The following is a 2,424-nucleotide window of genomic DNA, read 5'->3' on the forward strand; positions in this document are numbered from 1 at the left end:
TCCCTCTGAGGGTAGGGAGTGGGGACCCTTGGAAGGAGCATCTTGTCCCTAACCCTGACCCCTTTTGTCCTCCTTGGGGTGGGGGGGGGAGGCATGATACATTTTCTACCTGTCACTCCTGACTTGATACAAAAGACTGCAACATCTTTAGGAATGACTCAAAGGGAGAACACACAGCTAGGGTGCTGACTCTATTTCCTGCAACTCAATTCTTTCCTGCTTTCACCAAGGGAGTGCCACTGTCCTGTTCTGTGACTCAGTTTCCCCTTCCAAGCCTCCAGAATTACACACAGCACAGGGTGTGGAGACCTTGTGGGCCTGGCAGGCTTCTGGCAGTGACATAAAGAACCCAGGGTAGGGGTGCTTTTGTCCCCCCCGCAAGCTGGGTAGGTGCTGTCAGAGACCTTCTCATCAGGGAGCCTCCTAAGAAACCCATTTGGATAAAAGGTCTCCACACCCACCTGGAGGGGAAGTGGAGAGTTACTCCCAGCTGGGCATCAGCAAAACCCGAAGCTGGGACAGCCAGCCGGGAGGCAAGTCTTCACACCCCACCTCTTGCTGCACCCCGGTTCACCTCCAGAAGTGAAGCGTGAAAGCCGGTGAGGAGAGTGGAAGGGCCAGACCCTAACAACAGGGAGGCTGCCTTTTGATCACGAGGGCCATCTGAAGCCCCACAGCTCTCACAAGATGGGGGTGTGGGGGCAGGCCGTGTTGCTTACTTGTCCCCAGGGCCCCGAGCAGTGTAGGGCGCTGCGGATGGCGCGATGGTGGAGCCTCCCACGTCTCGCCTCCCCTCTCAGCAGCCGGGCGACGGGGCCCACTCAAGTATGGCCACCTGGTATGGGAGAACCCGGGCGCCCCTTCCCACCCAACCAGGGCTGGGGTGCACGGCCTCAGGCAGCCTGGCAAGCAGCCCCGGGGAGGGGCCCAAACTTTCCCCGGGCCCCACCCTCCGTCCTCCACCTCCTCCCCAGGCCGGGCGAAAGGAAACTGAGGCGGGAGGCCGGAGGCGCGGGCGCCGGGCGTGCCCCTGGCACAGTCCCCGGGAGGCGGCGGGCGGGCCTGCTCCGCCCCCGCGCTCGGCCCGTGCAATCCGGCGCCCGCGGGCGGGGCGGGGCCGCTGGCAGCACCGCCCCGAGGGGCCGGGGAGGGGGCGGTGGGAGGCGTGCGAGTGGTGGCCTCCCGGAGCGCCGGCCGGGGCGGAGCGGGGGCCCCCCATGCACTGCCCGGCCCGGGCCATGACCCCCGCTGCTCTCTCTTGCAGACTCGTCGCCCCGGCCCCCGGAGCCCGGCCACCGCCGCCGCCAGCACCCGGGCGGGCCCCGTGCATCCCGGGCGCGGCTCCGCAGTGAGCCCCCCAGGAAGCGGTGAGTGCCCCGTGCCGCGCGCGCCCCGCTGCCTGGCCCCGCGCTGCCCACCCACCCCTTCCAGAGCACGCCGCGCTCCCCGAGAGCCTCAGCCGACCAAGCGGCGTCCACGCCCCACCGGCTCCGGCGGCGGGAAGGGCGCGCCCGGGGAGGCCAGGGGGTTCCGGGGGGCGGTGGCGGACCCTCGCGAGCCTGGGCGTCCCCCCAACTTCTCGCAGGCTTTTCTGCGGGGAGGCGGATTTAGGGAAAGTTGGGCCCAGAGCTCAAGTTGGGCTGTATTGCAACTTACCCCGGGCGGGTGGGGGTGTGTCCGCGCGTAGACACCTCTGGCCCCCCACTCTCCACCCGACACCCCGCTCTGTCACGAGTTCCTCGGGAATGGGCCAGACCGCCATTCCCGAGAGCTGGAAAGGAACCCGGCCGGGGGTGGGGGCAGGAGGCCTCGAGAGGAACCATTTCCCCTCTATCGAGTATTTCAAACTATATTATTTATGAGGTGCCTCACTTAGGGGCCCCCTTGGCTCCCAGGGCATCAAAGCAGGTTTGCAACCGCAAAGGGCGACCAGTGTGAACCCACGCGCGACTTCTTCGGGCTGGCTGAGCTCAGCGGAACTGGGGGAGGCTCTCAAGAAGGGGGACCCGCAGCTCCGCTCGCCCGGCCGCGTGGAGTCGGGGTCAAGGGCGGTCGGACTCGGTCCGGAGGGGCCGGGCTGTTGGGCCGCGGTGGACCCGCGGGGAGAGTCAGTCTCTACTGGCCGAGCACCCGGTGGATCACAGGGGAAGGGGAGGTGGAAGGCACTTCTGAGAGAGTGGAGCCTTTGTGGCACGAGCGCCCCATCTTACAGACGAGGAAACTGAGGTTCAGAGAAGCAGAGCTGGATGGGCAGGCCCTGGCGTTTCTGCCCCACCCCCAGGAATCCCCTCGCGGGTCCCGCCCTTACCTGTCCAGGCCACACCCACCTTGGGTTCTTTGTCCCCACCCTGGGTACCGGTTCCTCCGGATGAATGGGTGGATGGATGGATGGATGGATGGATGGATGGATGGATGGATGGATGG

The 2,424-nt window shown here is 66.5% G+C and overlaps 1 protein-coding gene across 2 annotated transcripts in view; it reads left to right on the forward strand.

Annotated features, from left to right (window-relative positions):
• The window catches only part of CUNH16orf74 (chromosome unknown C16orf74 homolog), a 33,073-nt gene that overhangs the window by 1,283 nt on the left and 29,366 nt on the right, over positions 1–2,424 (forward strand). Inside the window, exon 1 of one of the 2 annotated variants that reach the window (XM_040633226.1) lies at positions 1,153–1,367. The exons of the other annotated variant lie outside the window; for it this stretch is intronic. The gene's annotated coding sequence lies outside the window, so the exon portion shown is untranslated. Of the gene's footprint in view, positions 1–1,152; positions 1,368–2,424 lie in introns of those variants that run through there. 2 annotated transcript variants of the gene reach the window in all.

This window comes from Ursus maritimus, unplaced genomic scaffold, assembly GCF_017311325.1.
Source record: "Ursus maritimus isolate PB19 unplaced genomic scaffold, ASM1731132v1 scaffold_19, whole genome shotgun sequence".
In the NCBI taxonomy this organism is placed as follows: Eukaryota; Metazoa; Chordata; class Mammalia; order Carnivora; family Ursidae; genus Ursus; species Ursus maritimus.